Source organism: Camelus ferus, chromosome 3 (assembly GCF_009834535.1).
Source record: "Camelus ferus isolate YT-003-E chromosome 3, BCGSAC_Cfer_1.0, whole genome shotgun sequence".
Lineage (NCBI taxonomy): Eukaryota > Metazoa > Chordata > Mammalia > Artiodactyla > Camelidae > Camelus > Camelus ferus.
Window position 1 is genome coordinate 6,596,011 of NC_045698.1, and position 22,626 is coordinate 6,618,636.

General features: G+C 44.0%; 1 protein-coding gene across 3 annotated transcripts in view; it reads right to left on the minus strand.

Moving 5' to 3' along the window:
• Nucleotides 1–22,626, minus strand: part of SEMA5A (semaphorin 5A) — a 444,249-nt gene that overhangs the window by 329,269 nt on the left and 92,354 nt on the right. For 2 of the 3 annotated variants that reach the window (XM_032469912.1, XM_032469908.1), the window contains exon 2: nucleotides 13,228–13,322. The exons of the other annotated variant lie outside the window; for it this stretch is intronic. The gene's annotated coding sequence lies outside the window, so the exon portion shown is untranslated. The remainder of the gene's footprint in view (nucleotides 1–13,227; nucleotides 13,323–22,626) is intronic. 3 annotated transcript variants of the gene reach the window in all.

The window sequence follows — 22,626 nt, forward strand, 5'->3', positions numbered from 1 at the left end:
AGCATCCTGACCTTTAGGACAAAGTAACGGACAAATAGGGTATGTCGTGGCCAGACACTGTGTCTCACTTAGGAATCTGAAATAGAGGCAGAGTAAGGTACAAAATCACGTTCACCATCATGCTTAGTGAAGAAAACCCGCACCTCTGAGCTGAGGATCAAAGGGCATGACAGGCTTTGGATGCTGGCTTCCTAGCTGGCCTGTCTCCCAAGTCCAGCTGGGCAGCCTCTCATGATGCTGTGGTGCCCTAGGAGCCTCAGAGGAGCCTGACTGTGTCCAGATGGCAGGGATTAAAGAGGAGGCCTCATCTTTCCCGGGGCCTACATGCATGCACAAGGACTCCATAGAGTTACATGTTTCTCAGTGACACCCAAACAACTTCTGTTTATTCATCTGGGGAGCGTTCCACTTTCCTCAAGGATCAGTATATGACAAGAGATAGCAAAGCCCAACGAAATCAACATACAACTGACAAAAACAAACCAAGTTTTCAGAAGGGCAAGTTAGGAACAACTTTTGCTTGTCTGTGGTGTCACACAGAGAAGAGTTCTGACTAGAGTAGACACTCTTTGATTGTATCCCTAAAGCCCCATTGGTCCATCTGCAGCCAAACCTCTGGCTTCAGATGTGCTCTGCTGGGCCCTTGGCAGCCATGTTGCTTCCAGATAGAGTTCAAATATTGGAAGAGCATTGCTCGAGGGTGGCACCATTCCATTTCTCCATGTCACCCACTGGTACACATGCACACATGGCACTGGACTGAGCCATCATGAACACGCACAATGCACTGGAGCTCTTCAAACAATGGACCGGAGAGTTTCCTAAAACTCATGGGAACCCCAGCTTTGTCCCTGACTCATGTGTCTGTCACCATGCTCCAGGTGGCTTTCTCTCCCCGACCCCCTCTCCAGTTTTCCTTCTTTTAAGTAATAGCAGCACAGCATTCACTGACAGAGTAGTGCTGGGGAATGTATGAGACGCAGTCTTTCTCTTTATAAACACCTCTTGAATTAAAACTTAGGCATTTACCATTAAAATTCACCTTCATTATAGAATTTGCCACTACCCATGATACACAAGAGAATGATGGTATCTGCACACAGAGAAAAGGCAAATGAGACACAGGAAGCATTTCTGACTTGTCTAGGGTGACTCATGTGCTGGAGGGAAGGGGAAATACTAAATACCTTACATCAATACCTAAGGGCAGACTCGAGGATTTCTAATGTGCTGCTGGTGAATGTTTGTATTCTAAGAGAACTTTCAAAGGAGAATGACGGTTCAGAGACGACAGAAGGGATTCCTGATGTAAGGAAGCAATGGTTGGGGAATGAGGAAGAGTCTACGCCCCTTGTAGGAGCTATTTTAAGCACCTTAAAGAAATGCAAAGGTTCTCAGATGATCTCACTTGTTACCAGAACTCCGCTATATCCAGAGCAACAGGATTGGTGGTCATGACCCCAGATTCCCAAATCGTCGCTCTTTTGCCAGCTCAGTGCCTCCTGGGTCTGGGCAGATTGCTTGTTTTGGGAGTTTCCAGCCACAAATTTGTTTGTGGGTCACATGTTGATTTTGTTGGGCGTTGCTATCTCCCCCTACCCGCACAGCCCTTGTCAGCAGCCTACTGGACACCCTTCTGGATCTTTCCCCAGGTCCACGTAACAAAGGCAAACTATGTATACAGACTTGGGGGATGAAGGTCTTTCTGCTTTATCAAATGAGATCTAGTTCTCATTAATTATGAAAATCTCGCCAAGTTAACCAGGAGTGTTTTAAATTAGTTTCTACATGGCAGCAACAGATCTGAGGCATTCTTAGAATCTAACTGATACATAATCTATAATCTACTGATACATACTCAATATTTGAGGTAGTTTTTATAGTTTTTTAGGGGAAGGAGAGCATTAAAAGCAACACTGCTGTAAACACCAAATACACATACCCTCATATACGTATGCTGGTGTTCTTATTTTTATAATCTGTATTCCCAGAAGTGGTAGTGCTGGGTCAGAGTGTGTACGTTTTTAATAGGAAGTGTCAGAGTGCTTTCCCCAAAATATAAACAATTCACAATTCCATCAGGAATGGGTGAGAGTCCCCTTTTATCAGCATCCTTACCAGCATTAAGTGTTTTCTTTTTCCTTCTTTTTTTCTTTTTTGAGAGTTGGAAACAGAACACTTTTTCACCTACTTACTGGACATCAGAATTTACTCCTATGTGAATCACCTAATCATATCTTTACCCATTTTCTTGTGGGCTGCTTGAATTTTTCTTAATTTACAGCTTTTTGTACTTCAGGGATATTAACCTTAGGTCTATCATATGCATTGCAAATATTGTCTGTACGGGATATTCAACTTGTTAGATTTTTTATATTATCTTGTAGCATAGATTATTTTGCAAATGACAACCAAATGACATTCTAGTCTGTGGGTTGCAAAAAAAAAGAGGAAATCAGGAGAAAGTTCCCAGTCTGCAACTGCTAAAATTAAGACTAAGAAACCCACTGAAATATAAACTTGGAAGAGATCCAGTATAAATAAAACTAAATGTCCAAAAACACATTCTTCACCATTGGTACAAACAGCATCTTTCCCCTTCCCTGGCTGAGAAGAACGTGATTACCCACACAGTCAACATCGTGGCTGGTCCTGCCTGACCCTTGGAGGGGATGTTACTAACGTATCGCTCTCTACAATTCTTTTCTTTTTACATTTTTTTATTGAAGTGTGGTTGATTTACAATGTTAGTTTCAGTTGTATAGCAAAGTAATTCAGTCATACATATGCATACATATATTTGTTTTTCTTCTCAGATTCTTTTTGATTATATGCCAATACAGGAAATTGAATATAGTCTAGGCAGACTGCTTGCTTTGGGAGTTTCCAGCTACAAATACTACTCTGTGCTGTCCACAGGGTGGATTTCTTTAACCAGAACATACATATGATATGCACAGTTCAGAAACTGTCTCCAGCATGGGGAGAACCTGGAATCCTAGGAGAGCAATATAGCTGCAAATATGAATGGGCTGAGTCTGAAGTGGGAACTGACTCTCTGTCTCTAAAAAAAGGCATGTGGCATCAGGGTTTCTCCCCACGTTACAGACAGAGGTGCAAGAAGGCTAGCGAGAGCCACAGTCCACCAGAGAACTGGCTCCTGACCTTTCCATTGAGAGCTTGTTATCCAGCTCTGTCATCTCCCAGAATTTTGCAAGTAATGAAGCCGCAGCCTTTTTTGTCAGGTGGTAAAGAGGCAGAGAAAGATAGTCATCATTTTACCTGATCCTTGCAATTTATCAGCATTGTTGGATTTTTTTTCATCTTGTTGAATTTTTATCCAACTGTCATTGGTATCAACAATAAAGATGCTTTATAGTGTTTCTAATCCCCAAGATGGCGGAATCAAGGTAACCTTAAAAAGGATAATGGAGTCCCCTCTCCCTCAGTGACCTAATCTGACAGCCTGGACAGCTATGAAGTCCTGTTATAACCCCAGGTGACATGTTCTCTGGGTCTCACTGACAGCCTGCACGCAGTCATTCAAAGCCCTGATCCGGCAAATCCCACCTTCACATCTTAGTGCCCTCGGGGAGCTGCAGGTTATTTATTTAAGATGAGACGCCTGTATCACTTGCGGTCTGAACACCACCGTAAAGCAGGGAAGGGAAACCACACGACTTTGAAACTCAGGCTGATTGCCTGAGGGTGCTGCCGGTTGGCTTCTGACCCCACGAGTGAGCTGTTCCGAATGGCGTTCTTAAGAGGTGAGTCTCAATCTCCAGCAACAACACAAATTTCTCAAATGGGATCTATTATACAGAACAGAGTCTGTAGCTAATAACACTACTAGATCGTATATTTAACTTGCAAAGAGGGTCGATCTTAGCTTAAGTGTTTTTACCGAAAAACAAAATGAAACAAAAACGAGAAAGCCAGAAGAAAAAGGAGAGGCGAGAGGAAACTTTGGGAGGTGATGGCCTTGAAGGTAGTGATGGTTTCACAGGTGTGTTCTCATCCCCAGATTCACTGAGATCTATACATTAAATACGTATAGCATTTTATATGCCAATCATGCCTCAATAAAGTGGTTTTTTTTGAAAAAATAAGATCTTTTGGATAATTTATAAACTACTTTCAGTGTTGGCATTTTATCAAGGAATTGACCCATTTGAAAAAATAATTTATTCTTTAGTTCAGCTCGACAGTTTGAACAAGTGCTTGATGACTGTGCCTTACCAATTATGCGTGTCCTTTTCACAAAGATCTCTGTGTGCATTGTGGATACTGAAACCCATTACTTCTCAACATACAGCCCCGTATCCCGGTTCACAGCAGAATACATCTGTCCCAGGGAATCTTAATGGCCAGTGCCAAATCTTATTTTCACTAACTAGGAGAAATGAGAGCCGTCAACTTTACATGAATGGGCCAAATGCATTTCTCTTTGATAGAAAAATCAAAGTTTTAAGCCACTGATAAAATGCTGGTGACATCCTAAGCTTCATATGTTTGATCCTTTTACAAAGGTGTCAGTGATGCAAGAGGCATTACGTAGAATCCTTGTAGGGAAGGAAACACTGAGGGGCTCTCCGGCCTGTGTCACTAGCCGCTGCATTAGTAGTAACAGCACGTCAGGGTCTCTCCCCCAGCACGCTGCAAATGTTCAGAGATTCATTTAGTCAACAAATATGCAGACGGCTTCCAGAACTGACACTGAAAATGCGAAATTCATTGGCAAAAACATTCCCCAGGTCTCTCAAATACTGAACTTCCACTAGCTCAAGGTCCCTGGAAAAAACAGGTACTTATAGTAATTAAAAGAGCACAGGGAGGGATGGAAAAACAGTGGCGCAAAATTTAAATGTCAGCAAGTAGCATGTTGGTAAGAAAGAAAACTTGGTAGATGGTTAACATCCACGTCACCCCTTGCCCCAGGCCTCCCAAACTCAACTGGGGAAAAGACTGCTTTTGAAAACCAGTGGGAGCCTGAGCCACTAACTGGAGGGAAAAAGTCAAAGAAATGCTGAAAAGAAATCACATCCCACCATCAGCCCTCCACGAGCCCGGCATCTGCGGTCCCTCATCCACAACTCACACCAACCACAGGTCAACCTTCAACTACAGGTCAAGACAGCCAGGGCCACCTGTGGTCATCACACTCTGCCATCTTATATACAGGACTTGAGCAGCTGTAGATTTGGGTAGCTGCCAGGTCCTGGAACTGCGAGGTCGTGGATACGGAGGAATGACTGCGCTGCCCTTGTAAGGATCTGATATTCGCTACAACCAGAATGGCATTTTATGTTACAACAATGGAAAATTTTGCTGCTAAGGTGGTGAATGAAACCCCTCAAGGAGAGAATTACCTTCGAGGCTTTTTGTCACTTTTAAGATCACTTATGAAGTACCAAAGCATCACCTGACTTCAAGCAAAATATTACGAAGAGCTCCCCAAGAGATGCTAACACTCGACTCAAACATCCCAGCACCCACAGTTCTGCCTGTGGTGCCCTTTCCTTCCCCACAGCCTCTCCTAGATGAGAGGCCTGGGACTTCACTGTCAAACATGGAGATGACTCCAAAATATTGAGCTCTAGTCCCAATCATTCCCAAATAGTCCAGACTCGCACGCATGTCTCCCTTTTCTCTCCAACTGGATGAGCATGATCAAATTTACATGATCCTGGGAGAAATCTTTGTCCCTCCAAAACCTGAATCTCCTCAGTTAATAGTCCACCGCCCACCAACTTACAAACCGTTCTTCATTTTTCTTCTCTTCCCCTCCAGTGCCCAAGCCATCAGAGTACCCCTGATTCTGCTTCTGAAATTAGCCAAATCCAGTCCAGTTCTCCCTGGACGTTCGCCAGCGACACCCTAGCCTGCACCACCCTCGAGCCTCGCCAGTCCCCTGCGATGGCCTGCTAGCTGGTCTTCCTGATTCCCCTCTTGCTACTCGACAATCCATTGTCCCAACTGCAACCACGAAAATATAAATGACGATTTACAAGTGCAAACAGATCCTATCCCACCACTGCTTCTGCAAAGGCTTCCCAATGCCCATGAAAAAATCAGAGTTTCCCGTCCTGTCTTACAATGCCCTACACACTGTATCTAACTCTTGCCCACCTCTGCCATTCTAGTCCACACCGCTGTCCCTTCCCCTCCACACACAGTCATCCCAAAGTTGCCCCCATTCGCTGCCTCGCATGACCCTATCTGAATTCTCTGCATAGTACCTGCCTCTGTAAGATACTTTTTCTTATTTATCACAATGTGATTATTGTTTAGGGTCCAACTCTCCCCTGAAATGTGTGCTCCATGAGAAATGGGAAGCTTCTTGTTTGTCAGTTTATCTCCAATTCCTAAAAGAGTCTCATACCCTAACGTGTTCGGTAAAGATCTGTTTGGAGAGAGGTGGTGGATGAATACAGGTTATTTCTCCTTGTCACTTTCCTTGCAATTTTCAAGAAAAGTGGTTAGTGTGTTGCACCAATAATAGGAACACGATTTCCAATCCGACATTAATCGGAATGCCCGCTAGTCCCCAGTGACCCCCATGTACAGGAAAAGATGCTTCAGAAGCACCATGTGTTTATACAGATGTTTGTCCATAAGGAATTTTTTTTAATTAACCACCAATCATGTGTTTCCTACAAGGAAATTACACGGTGAGAGTGGGTTCCAACCCTCAAGATATTTGCTGGCTCAGTGAAATAAAACCAAGACACTATTTGCAGAAACCTATAGCTGTTTTATTTTGCAGTAACATTTAAAATGGGTGGGTCTATTGCTTTATAAATCTTTTCTGTAATATTCTGCCAAGTGAGCTCCCCTGGTGACCTTTAGAAAAGAAAGGGGGTGAAACACACCCTGGATTCAGAAGTTATACGTTACCCACTGGGGTTGGCATCTGGGTAATCTCTGAATTACCTTGGCAAGTTTCTAAACCTCTCCATGACTCAGTTTACTCATCTCTAAACTGGGGAGGAGATTAGAACATATTGTACACAGGTTGCTGAGAAGATAAAACAATGTAAGTAAAAGTTATACCAGTGCCTGGGATGTAGGGGGCACTCAGATAACTTGAGCCGCTTGTATGAATTATTCCTAGGTTATTACTGGTGATTTACAGAATGTTCTATATTATGAAATGTTGGAGAACCTGTATCAAATATCTATTATCACTGCCACTTTATAAGGGGCTGTTAAATCACTTCCAGTAGTGAACTGGTCCCAAGTCCTTCAGATCCAAGCACGTGTGACTACTGCAGGTGGAGGTAACCTAGAATATTTACACTCTATACTTTCTACAGTTGCATTCAGACAAAAAAAAAAAAAAAAAAGCAGCAGCAGCTACTCTAAATCAATAAAGCCTTCACAAACCAGGCATTTGCGGTTAGAAATGTTAGTCATAGGTGTATCTGAGCATTCAGGATTTGCTAAAGAAAAGAAAAACTGCTCTGTAAATGCTCTTCCATAAAGACAGAACTTGAACCTGAAAATGAGTCAAAGTTAAACTATATACCAGACACTCAACATTATAATCACAGAACAAAACTAGACCACCATAATTCACTTTTCTTATTATTGCTATTATTACAACATCCCCTGAAGAAACTTCCAAGACCTTTCAAAGACCCTCATGACACCTGGATTATGAAACAATCTCAGAAGAGCATAACAGCACATAAAAGAGAAAGTTATGAAGGAAATGTCATCAGCTCCTAGAAATCTGGCAGTGGAATGATAAAGCTAGCAAGTAACTATGTACCAAATTGAGTTAAGAAGGAAGGAATTCCAGAAGAAAAAAAAAAGAAATGCCATAGTCAGTTGGGGAAAAAAGTTGGATTTGCCACCTAAAAAGATGCTCGCTTCAGTGAAGACACTCTAGAATGAGAACTTACATAGGAAACACGTGGCCATTCATGGCTTCACTGATGCTGTTCCTTCTTGTTTGGGGCCTACTATGTGCCCGGCCTGAGATGAATCCTACCTGCCACTCAGAGCTCAGAACGTGACTGGCAGCTCAGCACGGTTATGTGTTCAGGGATGGCTGACGAGAAGGCTGGGCAACCGCACGCACTGTCCGATGAAGACCACTGTGTGTGTGCGTGTGTGTGCGTGTGTGCGCGTGTGGTGTGTGTGCGTGCGTGTGTGTGTGCGTGTGTGCGCGTGTGAGTGTGTGCGTGTGTGTGTGCGTGTGCGTGTGTGTGTGCGTGCGTGTGCGTGCGTGTGTGTGCGTGTGTGTGCGTGTGCCTGTAGCACCAAGTCAGTGAAAGAGCATCTATTTAAAAGGTATCGCATGGCTGCGGATGCTTTCACACATCAGTTAACTTATTAGAAACTTATAATTGAGCCACAAAGCTGGGCTTTTAGTACACGGTTTTAGACAATTATTTCATTGATTGTATCTCTGCCCTAGTGACCTTCATGAGCGCCAGTGAGAGCACAATCTCTGTCTACGTCCATATTTATGTCTGTGTCAGCTATATCTGCACCTACAAACCCACATCTCCACCCAGATGGATAGACACATATAGATAGATAGATAGATAGATAGACAGATAGACAGACAGACAGACAGAGTCACCTGACCCCAGATTGTGCTCCCGGCATGGCAGGGGCTCCATAAAGACAGATCAGTGCTGTTTTTGGAACAGGCACATCCCTGATAACTAATCTGCAGGAACTACAACTTCAGGGTTCTAAGCTCGGCCCGGCCCGTGACCTGACAGTTACCCTGCACTGTGCTATTTTTACATTTAATAATACAGACTCCTTGAAGATGATACTGATGAAATTCCACAGTAGGTCCAAACACTCAATTTAAGAAACATTAAATGCCAGGAAGGAACTGACATCCGATGACACAGGTGAGGGCAGGGCCACTGGTCTTAGTCTATGTGCTGTTTGACTACTATGACCTTCCCTTTCAGTTACCTTCACAACTCACAGACAGTCATCAGGGAGAAGCAGACTTTGGAAGGGCTGTGCACTCTCTCCTAAGAGCTGGTATGAATGACGTTCACTTATCCTCCAAAGCGGCAAGACTATTTGAGAAAGCAGTAGAGTAAATGGCCTCACATGGACAATACGGGGACAGTCTGTGATGGCTACAGCAAATCTAATTATTTAATTATAGGAAAATCATGAAATACACATCTTAAATCAAATGTAGCACAGTCAGCCAGGCTAGAGGAACACATTTTTACCAAACTCTTAAGGACCCTTCTGGTAAATTAGGTTTTACAAAATTTCAATCTGAATCACTTCATTAAGTAACATGAACACATTCAGTGCTCATTGTGTGTTAAGTATTGGGAAGATGGATACAATCAAGGGCTTCATAGTGAAAAAGAAAGACACAAGAAATAGTTCAATAAATCCAACTTTAAATTGCTACTGTGGGGACATGCACAGGAACATGGGGACAGGAAGGAGAAGGATGATAAGGGTTCACAGAGCAGATAATATGTGGTCTGAGAATTGGTGAACAAGTGAACATCCGCCTGCTGGACAACATGGGGAAAATTGTACCAAATACACTAAACTCTGGTTGGGGATAGAGGAGGAATAATCTCATTCCTTCCTCTTGCAGACAATCTCATGTACTTCCAGTTCTGTGCCCAAATTAGAAATAGGGTTTTTTCTCACCCAGTTTAAAAAATCCCAAACGATCCATCCAACCATTCACCACCCATCCAACAAACAATCATTGACAGCTTTTCTGTCTTAGACCGTTCGATGCCTGAAGATGGAGCAGTGATCAAAATAGCGAAAATCCCTGCCCTCATGGAACTTACACTATGGGGAGGGCAGAAATTATACAAGTGGTGAGGATGGTGGGGAAAGAGATGAGGTCAAGGTACGGAACCCTTAAGGACGCCAGTGGTTGTAGGTCAGGGAGGTGAGCAGTTGAAGGAAGGGACAACGGCTAGAGATGGAGGAGTCACATCAGGGAGCTGCGGTGTCCAGAAAGCAGATGGAAAAGTGCTTCGAGGAGGCGGGAGGGATGGATTAGACTGTACGAAGGCTGCCGCTCCTGACTGTCTGGTGTGAGGCTGACTGAATGTGGACGCCTGGATTCAACAACATGGAGGTGACGGGTGACCTTGAAGAGGCAGGACTGATGATGGAATGACCAAGTGGTCAAAGTGGGTTCCAGAGGAAGTGGAAACACAAGGAAATAGAAACAAATGCTTTTAAAGAGTTCTTCTGTAAACAGAAGGAGAGAACTGGGTCCTGGCTGGAGAGGAAATTCAGGTCAACAGGTCATTTTTTTAAAAATGGTAGATGTTTGCATCTCTAAGGGAAAGATCTAGCAGAGAAGGGAAAATAAAAATTGATGAAGAAAAGAAAGGGAAGAACTCGTTTAAGTCCTATCTTTGAGTAAGAAAGAAGAAATGGGATATTGGTGACCAAGCTAAAGTCTTGGCTCTCAATTAGAACTGTTCAGAGTGGCCACCAGGTGGGACTTGTGATTGGCCAGTTTGGGTCGGCGACCCACCTTCCAATCATCACTGCAGCAAAGAGGTGACTTTCTATGGAAGGAGGAGGAACAGTTCTCAAAGGTATATGGCCTCTGAGCTGTGAGCAGGACAGTAACGTCCCTCACTCCAAAAAAAAATTCTGAGCAATGGTAAACAACTTAGAGACACTCACCCAATTCCTCAACACTGGAAATGTAAGATCTATTTGCTATTTTTAGGTACTGTTATATGAAATCTGGTGGTATTTACTTCCCAGAATCTCCTGACCATCTTTCCAACCTTTGCTTTTTCTGCTTTGGTTTAACCAATAGTGGTTACTGTCCAAACTTTCAGCAAAAGCAAGTGAAACAAAATGACTCTGATGCCTTTGTGGCCTGGGAGACACAAACACACATGAAAACCACATGAAAAGCTCCAGTAGATAAAACACGAACTGATTAGGTTTGCAGCCCTGCAGCTATGGCAGCTGCTCCAATACTCTGATCTGGAGACCACGATGCAGGAAAACCTCAAGTCCCATGAAATCCAAAAATCCAAACACAGGGTCATTTTTATGCCCTGAGGAGAGTCCCGCCAAAAAAAGATCTTAGGCACAGTTTAAACAAGAGGGCAGTATCCTCGCGTGCACACGTAAATCTTCAAATCCAAGCAATTAACCTCACACACATCTGGCCCTCTAACGGGTGTCTGAGAAGGAACAGCACACAGACACCATGGCCAGCCTGACTTCCACACAAAACAGAGAAAAGAAAATGGATTCTGAACCTCACCGCACATCTGTGGCTCACAAATATTTATAATAGTCACAGAGCCGGGACAATAACAGACTTGGCAGACACTCAGCTAAGCAAACAATAAAAAAGTCCCAAATCCCAACACGGAAGAGAACAGGAGAGAAAGCAAGGTTTCCCCGGCTCCGTAGCGGGCGCTCATTCTGATGCATTCTGATGTGCCTAATGGAAGCAGACAATTCTCCCGTTGGTGAACTTGGGGAACGTGGGGTGAAACGCATATGACAAAACAGATCAGATCTGCATGGGGCCCTTCCAGGTCGCCTCGTGGAGATTTTCCATGAGGCTGACCAGACAATGGGACAAGAATAATAAGATGTGGAGTCCACAGCGTTAGTATTTCAAACTTTATTAAGGATGACAGGCTAAGTCTTGATCCCCAAATACAACCACTCGGCATGTTTACGCAAGGGATGTACCTTGTGTCAACAGTATCCACAGAAACGCACTGCGACTATCACAGAACAGAATTCCTACCCGCACCACGGCACCGACCGAAACACCGACAGCAAAACGCAGTATCTATCTTGCAGCCAAGAAATTTAGAAAACCAAGAAAAGTAAAGATGGAGACTTGAGTGCGTTTCAGTCTGCCCAAAGCCAAGTACGCCTCCATCTCAGAAAGAGAATTCTAGCCAATTCTCTGTCTTTTGGAACCTAATGAACTATGAAACCATTATTGTAGGCACATGAAAATTGATAATTAAATTACTATTCTAGGTGAGTCCTCTAAACTCAACAAGTAAAGATATCAACCAATATATATGAGATTCAGCCAGCCCTGGTCTTCCAGACACACCACAGAACATGAATACACCATGATATGACTTAATACTGCTCAACATAATGGGTTAAGTTCTAGTAAATTAAAAAAATCCGAAATACAGTTGTCAAGATATAGAAGCTGTAGAAAACCTGAAAATGCAAAAGTTAACCTTTCCCTGACCAAAAGAGGAAAATAAAAGAATGAAAGAATTTCAGTTGTCTGACTGTAAACCTGGTCGCTATCTACAGGATGAAGCGATGTGTTATGGAGATTCCTCATTCCTACAGTATTCTGATTGAGCACCTTCATTAGATTAAGATCGGGGGACGATGTTCGTCAGTGAGGAAAGAGAGAGGCAGAATTAAACTATGAGAAGAATTATGAAAAGTAATATCTATCCTTAAATAATGAACTCTTCCCTGAATTAAAGACTTGAATTTTAATATTCAGAAGAAAGTAAATTTAAAAATTTATTAAATTTTTAAGCATTGGCTGAACTCATTACAAAGGAAATATTTGGCGACACTAAAATGAACTTTCTAAATTTAAAAGGATAAAGTTAACAAGGAAATAAAGTATAGAAAAATGACAACAGAGGGTTAATATTCTTAAAAGTGAATTCTGTAAATATCTGTAAGAAAGTACTGAATCTCAGAAGCTAAACAAGTATAAAATAAGGACTAACCATTCTCTCCCACATACGTTGTCTGCTGCCGCTTTAGGCTACGACACACAGCCGAGTTGGTCCAACAGAAATGCGATGACCAGCAAATCCTAAAATATTAACTACCTCACCCTTTCAGAAAAAGTCTGCCACCTCCTGATTTAGATTGCTGACTTCTTACCATTTATGGTGAGCTTTTCTTTAAGGACCTGAGTATTGCCCAATCCGGAATAAAAGTGTATCTGTCCTTATTCCCAAAGGCATTCTTAGTGCTAAGAGGTCGTATTGTGTTAGAGTTAAGGGCATGGGTTCAAATCCCAGCTCCTCCTTTGACTACTGTGAGCTCTTGAGCAAATGACTTAACTTCTCCGTGCCTCCCTTTCTTTCTGGAAGCTTGTTCATTCTTTCACCACCATTTCTAACAGCAGAGATAACTGATGCTCATAAACTGTCACAATAACTCAATCTAGTAAATCGTTGGCTTCTTCATTTCCCATTTAGGTGTCCGACTTACCAAGGAGGGACGGGGTGGAGCGTTTCCTCGACCATGTATCACACAAAGGACCCGCAGCCTCTCAGGCCAGCCAGCCCAACTCTCACACACCAACGCTGCAAAAAAACAAAAGAAAAGAGAGAGGGAAGATCCTATTAACCCACTTTAAAACAGGCCGTAATCATTGCTCATCGATTCTGGAAAGTTCCATTAATGGCCTGCACAACCAGCACAACCTGCTTTAGCAACATGAGACTTAGCACAGAGTGACCCAGAACAGCTTGAATCACAAACATGACAGCCCTAGCTTAGCATCCCGTGCACCAAAGGACTTCTTTCTTCAGAAAAGAAGAAATAAACATTCAACTGTTATTAACATATGGGAACAAATCTCATGAAACAACCGAAGGACCATCATTTCAAACCTACCTGAATGACCTCAAGCAGTCTGCACATCAAGCACAGACGGGTCACATGAATGTACCCATTTTACGACGGCTCTCTCATTCTGCTTTGGGGAACCTTAAGTAATGCATTTCAAAGACAGGGGACAGAGGCAGAAGGTGTAGAACAAACTACACCAGAAATTAGAGTTTGTGTTTTTATTTACATAGTAATTGATTTGGTGCACAATTTGAGACTTTATTTTTAAAAAATGAATTGTAAACCATAAAAAAAACCTCACTTTACTAAAACCAAGTAAAGCTTTGTAATCTCCTCATTCGATGTAACATTAAAAATCCTGAAAACTTGGTATCATAAAGGGATAAAAGACTACTGCAAAACACAGCCTCCCTAGCACCACGGATGCCAGAAATGGAAGAAATGGGTTACTTTCCATTTCTCATTCATAAAAGAAATCTGTCCATTACTAGTGGAGGATGCCTGTTACTTCAAATACTGTACTCTGGGCTCATGTTTTTTCCGTTGTCTTAGTTCGTAGAGTTTCTTTCTGCTCTCTGTGCTGCACTCCGCAGACTCTGGCTGCTGTAAACCTCAAACACACTACGTTGCCTATCCCAACACAAACACTTGGGCAGCAGCTAAGCATGACGACAAGAAAAGGGGGAGAAGAACTTCCCAGAACATTCCAGAACATTCTGGCTATTCCTCTATGCAATGACTCCCACACTATCTACTTAGTAATTATCTAAAAGCCATCTGCCTGTGGAAAATAAACTGACTTCCAGCAGCTGGAAATTTATGCAATTTTCTATCTACTGAAATGCCTTTTGAAAGTCCTAAGGTTCAAAGGAGGCCAGAGGGCGGTGGCTAGGTGACACCGTCTCTCCGTGAGGCTCCCTGCTTTGGGCAGTTCATGGGGAGCGAGGGGGCAACCCAAAGCAGCATATTCAGAGTCACCGGGAAGGAGCCCCCAGCCCAGGTGCACTCACGCACGGCAGCGTTGCCAACCCCAAGGAGGTCCCAGCGGAGTCTTTGAAAGTCTGTGACTTCATCCTTTGGAAAAGAGGAGGTGCAGATGCAAATCCTTGAGGCCAAAAGAGGAGTGAGGGAGCTCTCCCCAAGGTAAGAAGGCAGACTCAGCCCAGGAAAAATTCCTAGGAGCGGCCAATTCCTTTCTCACGACACCAATAACATCTCCTTCGGGTGTGGCAACAAATATGTTGGTTGGGACTTCTTTATTAAACAGCATGTTTGAATACAACAACTTCCTGTCTTGAGTCCTAAAATCTATTTTACAGTTAGTACTAAAACTTCTTTGGATTTGTTTATCTCTTAATTAAAATTTAACTAATAAAGTTGGACAGACCCAGTGTTTACTGCCATGAATACCTGGCAATTCCTACAGACTCGTTTGTGTCAGAATTAAATTACAAACAGGGCTGATAATTAGGTATGGAGGCTGAGCTCTCCCATCCTCCCTCAGTGAGGTCATAAATTAGCTAACGTGGCCCCTTAGCTGGGACGTGCTACAGTCAGGCCTACGGAGAATGGCCATCCTCTTAAACTACAAAGGAGACCAAGGCCAAAAAGGCCACTTTAAGAATTCAGAATCGTTGACACAACCACACAACAAACACTGCAGGAAAAGAGCACACCTGCTGAACCCAGGCAGGGACAGCCTGCATCCTGGACAGCCAGACCAGCCTTCAGACTTTAAAACGAGCCCCTTCCTTGTGAAAAAGCAACATTCAAGGGACAGATCACCTATACGGAGTTCACAAGGCTTGGGGGACAGCAGAACTCCCTTTAGAATCTGAAATTTAAATCGGAAACCAGTTCTAGCAGCAGAATTCAGGGACCTACACCCCGAAAGGTTTTAACAATGCCTGTGTTTACATCAACGGTGAAGAAGACATTGTACCCCCACCCCAGCCCATGACAGCCAAGCAAATGGCATCAGGACTTACTCCTCTGCAGGGTCAATCCTTGCCTGAGTAGGTGCACCACCCTGTAAGGGAATATACCCCGTTCAACACGACACCCACGTGTGCCCAGGGGCGTGGGCTCAGTGACCTCGCACGGGCACTTAGCTGAAGCCACAGACGCCGGGCCCCTCAGGTCCAGTCCGAGCGCCCCCATCTTCCCCGAGGGAGGTCTTAAATTAGCTGTTGTATAGACCATAAGTCACGGCCATACTTTCTAGAAAACTAAGAAAAAATTCTAAAGGTAAAGGCCCTACAAAGCCCCAGAAGAATATCACAGATGGGAGGTCAGAATATTTCAAAGGGGATATTTAATAGCCCATTAAATAAGAAAGTGCTTTTGTTTTATTAATACATAAATGCCCCGCTGGACTCAATTCCATGCCATCCTTATTATTTTCTGTTTTAGTTTAGAGTCAACTTCAGTAGAAACGAGGCCTGAGTCCTCTGCCTCCTGGTTCTCAATTGGAGCCTCGTCCTGGAGGAAACACAGGTGCAGAACGAGCCCTATCCTATTCTGATTTACAAACAATAAACCTTTCCTAGGACTTGTGCCCGTAGCCACCTTTCAGAGGCTCTTAACATTGTCTCTGAAACAAAAGGCACACAGAAAATTTAAACGTCAATTAGTACTAAGATGCTTTTCCATAAAATATGCAACTCTCCCCTGCCCAGGCTACTTAGAATGAGAAAAAAAAAAAAAAAGGTGGATTTAAACATTCTCCTAGAAACCAAAGGTCAGCTGAGCAGTGTGGCCTTTATCCTACAGATACAAGAGAAATTAAAACTTCAGGCCAGTCTTAAGAGCTTCATTTAGAAATCGTACCACAGTAACATCACAAGAAATAAAAATGAAAATGGGCAAAACCGCCTGGCATCATAAAGATGTCTCGTGGAGACATGGAAAGAAACCCCACAGAATGCAGGCTCAGAAGACCTACAAGCTGTTGGGCTATGGTTTCCCAAAAAGCAAGAGTTTGACAGCATCCGTGGGGCTTACCTGAGACACATCCCAACATCCGCAGATCAGTCAGCAAACCACCATACACAGCACATCCCACCCTGGTCGGCGTGGCAGGTGGTTCAGAGACAAAGCAGGAACTGGTTATGTTCTCAGGAGCCCACACAAGACACTGCACGATCTGTCTGCTACACAATTCAGTAAACAGTATGAACGTGGAGGAAAAGAGGTTACTTCCAGGTAAAAGAGTCAAGGAAAGCTTCCTGGAAGAAGAGGACTGTGATCTGGGCTTTGGGGGGTGGGTAGGATATTGAAAGAGATGATGAAGTGGATTTGAGCGGGGAGCATTACAAGTGAAGCAAATGGTAGATGAGGCAGGAATTCCCCGAGAATCCTCAGACGGAACGAAGAGCCATTTTAGGCAGAGCCACGCAGTTGGAACATGAATGTCTGATACCATACTTGGGGTGGAGTGAACTGATGGAAACCCCAGCCGTGGGGCCACTGCAGACAGGCGTTTACGGGAGTGCAGGCTGACCTGCAACAGGTGAAGCAAAGCATCTCCGTTGAGGTGGGGAGTCAGGACTGGAGGGCAGTGAGGATTACAGGTGGAAAGCTGGCCTTGTGCTCAAGCTTGTGGAGGGAAACATGGAAGCAAACTAGAGAACGGGTTCCAGGTGGGAGGCTGAGGAGCAGGGCAGGGTGGCACCAAGACTGTGTTTACCAGCTGGGGAGCTTGCAAGACCGTCCATCTGAAAGGCCACCTCCGTGCATGGCTAAGTGGGAGGAAGGCTTAAAGGAGCAGCGCCAAGGAGCTAACAGACTAGAAAAGTGGACAATTAGGGACAATTAGCATGAAAAAGAGATGTGACTTCATCCAAAGGAGGGAGGAGCCATTGGAGGCTCAGTAAAATGCCAGGAAGAGAGTGAACTGAGGAGAATCAATACGGCAGAGATCACCAAGAAGAAGCTGCCACAGGAGAATTCTAGATTTTAAAATATTTTTTTAAAGACTATAAATCGTAGCCCATTTCTGCAAAACACCAGTCGTATGGAAACATCAGTCTAGAAACTGAGTATGTACCAGTGAGGAATGAATGTCTCTGAACTTAAGACATTCTCTCACTAGGAATTAAGATACAAAGAAAGTAAAGGATATTGTTGTCCACTCACTGGTCCAAAGCCACTCATGCGGTGGAGAAGCCAAGTCAGAGGTGGGCAGGTTGTCGAAGAAAGTGGGTTGACCGTCTCTGTACACACCACTCCCCTTTCTGACACTGTCCCTAGCTTCAGTCTCCCTGCATGAAGTCACCCCTGACAGTCTGTGTGGTTCCCTTTCAAATACCTGCACCTCGTTGGATGGTGCCTAGAGAAATCAACAGCGGACACTGAGGGTGAAGAAAGACGCTGCCTGACAGTAAGCATCCTGTAGGTTGGGGATCATCAGAAACCCCCAGGCATTCAGAAAAAAAAAAAAAAGTACCAGCAACAGGAAGGGAGAAGGAGGCACGAAGGCAAAAATGAGGAGAGGGGGACGGGGAAAGAGGAAAGAAAGACCCTTAGGAAAGCAGGAGGAGGAGGAGAAGTGCGTACACAAGGAGCAGGGGCGCTCGGAAAAGGGGCGATGGCCAAGGACACGAGGGACCACAGGTGGGCTGGGCTCCAGGCAAGAGAGAGGAGGGCAGAGCCTCCCTCCCAGCTGCTCCCACATTCCTCAGCAAGAATCCAGCATTCACGAAAACAAACATGAAGACGTGGAGCCAGAGGCACGTAAAGCCTGAAGTGACGAACACAGCATGGGGTAAAGGCTGCCTGGATGGGGCCATCCCAGGGTGTGCGGGGACCAGCCCTCCCTCCACTCCCCGCCCTGGCAGATGCCACCTGTGCCGGGGGCTGGTCCCCCGGGCAAGTTCATCACCCTCTCCACCTCAGTTATAAGGGCCAATCACTTTACATTCAAGACCAGGATCAGGATTCAAATTTTGAAAACTGCTTTGTTTTTAAGATAGGTCTGTTGAATTGTTCAAAATTGCTATCTAAATTCTGAACATTATTTGAGATTTTTCTTCTCCTGTTTTTCTCTTTTAGTCTTTTTTTTAATTGAAGTATAATTGTTTTACAATGTTGTGTTAGCACGATGATGTGTAAACGCTGAGAGCCGCGTTAGAAAAGGATGAGAGATGGTGGCCCAAGTCTTAGTATTTGCTCTTTTTTGAAAGGTGTTCCTTCCCCTCGAGCGCTGGCCGGAGAATGGAATCTGCGCTGGACCCCGGTCCATCTCTTTGTTTGCCAACAGTGTCTGAATCAAGGAGCGTTTCCATGGGAGAGCATCAGTGCAAACAGCTGTGGCTTTAGACAGAGACCTTACACAAACGTGTGATACAGCAAATGTATGGGGAGAATAAAAGCTAAAAAACCAGACTTGAGAGTTGTAACTGCACAGCAATGTTGTATCCGAAAAAGCAAATGAATATTCCGCCTTACTTTCCACATCAGCAAAAGCAGGCAGTCAGTCACCCTCCTGCATCGCAGTTGAGCCCAACGGTATTGATGTATTGAAGATGTACTAAAGGATGACACATACAGTGCCACAGTTGCGTGGAAGGGTCCAGTCCTCAAGGAATTCACCCTTTGGCTTTCCCCAAATTAGCAATGGTCTCTTTAGTAACCAGCTAATTATGTTCTGTACAAATAATGCCATATTCTGATCAAGACCTTTTAGTAAAAAATCTCTTTGATAATTATCTCACCTCCATTTAGAAAAGACAAGGCGAAATGTCCCGATTTCCCTTCTTGAAGTCTCTGGCGATCTTAGGGCCAAAGCAGGAACGCCTGGAGACCAGGCCCAGCGATGGCCAAGGCTTCACAGACAGCACGTCCTCACGTGGGGACACACGACCTTATGTTTGGGTCATTTCATGACACAGTCACCTGGCTCTGAGACCAGCAGAGGCAAATTCTATCTCCCCGAACAGAAGAACAGCCACCTCTGAAAGTCGTATCCCAAGATGCACAAGACAGAGACGGACGCCTCCTGCTTGAGGCCGTCACACCCAGATCCACCCTGAGACCCCTCCCTCCATCAGACAGTGGTCACTGTGAAACCGCATGGTTTAGAAATAGAAGCTGAGACCTATGGGAAAGAGAAGGCAGCAACTGGGGATTTCATTTCTCCGAGCGTTGACCAATCCCAGCAACTTTGGGGACTGTTTTCCATTCCATCTTCCTGCAGATAACCCTTTGGTGAGTATTTAAAGCTGGCAGGAACCGCGGACCCTGGAAGGACTACACCGCTTGAGTCACTGAAATAAAGCTGGTGTAAAAATTACTTCCTTTTCCTTTCGTCCCACAGCAGACAATGAGAAGTGTTCTGAGCTGCTAGGAGGCATGGGAGCAAAGGGAAAGAAAGTGGCAAAAATGACTTCTTTATTCAAGCAAACGAGTTGCCCAAAACTAAGCAACAGCTCAAAATGAGCAATTTCTAAAATCGGCTAAGGACACCAGCGTCTCTGAATAGTCACTACTTTCTTATTTCTGCCAAATTTTCAAAGGGCAGCCTCACTTTTCAGGCAGGCAATTTTGAAGCGCTAGCACAAGTGGTTAATTTGCATGGCCAATTGGCCTCTCAGCTCTCATTCTGACAGCTAAATTGATCTGTCCTTTGTAGACTAGAATCTCAGTACCCAGAAAGAGACTGTCTGAGGCTTTTTGCAAAATGCGGTCTCTCAATTCCTACTTCTTCAAAACAATGTATCCAGCAAGACTTACTCTGTAAGCAGTAGCTTAGCCACACAGAGATTCAGGATTCAACCCAAGCTCAAAATTCAAGATTTAATTCCAAGATGTGGAAAACAGTATGGAGATTCCTCAAAAACACTAAAAATAGACTTACCATATGAACCAGCAATCCCACTCCTGGGCGTAAATCCGGAGGGAACTTTAATTCAAAAAGATACATGCACCCCAGTGTTCACAGCAGCCTAATTACAATAGCTAAGACATGGAAACAACCTAAATGTCCACCAACAGATGACTGGGTAAAGAAGCTATGTTATATTTATACAATGGAATAATACTTGTCCATAAAAAGTAATAAAATAATGCCATTTGCAGCAACATGGATGGACCCAGAGAATGTCATTCTAAGTGAAATAAGACAGAAGGAGAAAGAAAAATGCCGTATGATATCACTCACATGCGGAATCTAAAAAAAAAGATAAATGAACTTATTTACAAAACAGAAATAGACTCACAGACATAGAGAACAAACTCATGGTCACCAGGAGGGGAAGAGAGTGGGAAGGGATAAATTGGGAGTTTGAGATTTGCAGATACTGACTACTATATATAAAACAGATAAACACGTTTCTACTGTAGAGCACAGGGAAGTATATTCAACATCTTGTAGTTACCCATAATGACAAAGAATATGAAAACAAAGATATGTATGTATATGCATGACTGAACTATTACTGTACACCGGAAGTTGACATGACATTGTAAACCGGCCATACTTCAATAAAAAAACAAAAATTAAAAAATAAAAATAAATAAATAAAAGATTTAACTCTAAAAAAAGTAATTAATTACTACTGTCATTTAACTTCCGTTAAGGCAAACAGGAGGGCTTGGGTTCTTAGATCAGCCTTTTGGTCATTACACGGGAAGAGGAAAATATCTACCACAGATTAAACCCACAGCTGACACCAAAGCCTGCCCAGAGTGCAGCGGAGCCTAGGCGGACAGAGGTCTGACACACGGGCGTGCAGGAGAAGAGGGGATTTACCCCCAGAAAGACGGCAGACTCTGAAATTCACAATGAACTGTCAGTGAAATGGCGATGAGGTAAATTGCTCAGAAAAATATTTTTCTTAACAAAAAAGCAGATAGAATTTTTTTTAAAGAAGTTTCTGGGTTTTTTTAAAGAAGTTTCTGGCTACAAAGGATGCTCCCTGTCCGATTCAGTAGAAAGAAATGACAAGACGTTCTCCTTTAACTCAGTAAAGGCAATCAGATGAGCACAGCCCCTCGCCGGCCAGTCCCGTCTGCATGCTGAGCTGTGTCAGTTCTGGGCTCGCCCTGACTTCATTTCTCTTACGCGCCCGGACGCTAATGCTGCCGTTTTACATGGTGTACGGTAATCTGGGCCAAACAAATTGTGTTTTGACTTAAAAGTCAAACTCTGGTGGTGTATTTTGGCTTACATCCAGCGAATGCTCTGAAACCATTTCAGAACATTCATTTCTCCAAAGGCCTGAAGAGTAAAAAGACTTCAGTCCTGCTGAAACTGGTCCCAATGACCTGTTGGGTCTTCCATTGTCAAAGGTGGACGCCAAGACTGAGAAAGAGGACAGCTCATGTGTTCGTGACAGCATGTGGCCAAGACGCTCAGAGATGCACTGGTTTCGCGGTTTTGAGGCCAGAGAAGGCTGAACAGCTGTATGAATCCCTGGGTCTGTTGCATAACCCAAAATCTAAATCTGTGCTATTTGTCATCCTCTCAGTACAAATGAGTGATAAAAATAAGAAACAGGCCACTATTCATTGAACCAGATGGCATCTTACCTTCCTGTAAACACGGCTGTTTAGAGTGTTTACACTCGTGGGGGAATAAAAAGATTTTCTCTTCTTTACGTTTGGCAATGAGTCATGCCATCCATGTCAGCACAAACGGTACTGAAATTTCCTCCCCACGAAGAACCAGCACCGCCTCAGTGGTGTTTAAAAACAACCCCGTCAGCCGCCTTTAATTAGTCAGGAGGCGTGTTGTCCACCCTGCAGCCTCCTATTAAGGAGAAGATGGGGCCAAATTGGACTCGCTAGACAGAACCCGAAGGCTGGCCACATCCTGAAGCAAACCTGCTGCAGAAGCCACGCTCCTCGGTGTGAGTCACAGACGCTTTCTTCATTGGCTTTGCGACACGCACCCTTAAAGATTTCAGTCCAGGAGTCTGACTTGAAGGTGTCCCCTCTACCTGTACCCCTCTCCCCGACTTTGACGAGCGACCCCATGGACCTAAAACAGCAAACCTGGGAGAGGAGTGTTGAATAATCTCGGGAAGTTTCAGAGCT